Consider the following 254-nt stretch of genomic DNA (forward strand, 5'->3'; position numbering starts at 1 on the left):
CACAAACTCAAGCTCATTTGGGCTGAAGCCGCTCCTCACGAGCCCTACGGATGCCGATCTCCCTTTGGTTGCTTCTTCCTTTGGATTTTGGGAGTTCCTGAATTGCTCATTGCAGCCCCTGTGGCTCCACATCCCTCACAGGTGAAAGTCTCCTTCTCCACCCCAGACAAGGGGATATTTCTTTGTGGGGTCAACTGGGTTGAAAAATAATCTAAAAAAAGGCCCAACCCCCCCCCAAAAGGCAGCTCTGAGCT

The sequence above is a fragment of the Corvus brachyrhynchos genome, unplaced genomic scaffold, assembly GCF_000691975.1.
Source record: "Corvus brachyrhynchos isolate BGI_N302 unplaced genomic scaffold, ASM69197v1 scaffold933, whole genome shotgun sequence".
Taxonomy (NCBI): domain Eukaryota; kingdom Metazoa; phylum Chordata; class Aves; order Passeriformes; family Corvidae; genus Corvus; species Corvus brachyrhynchos.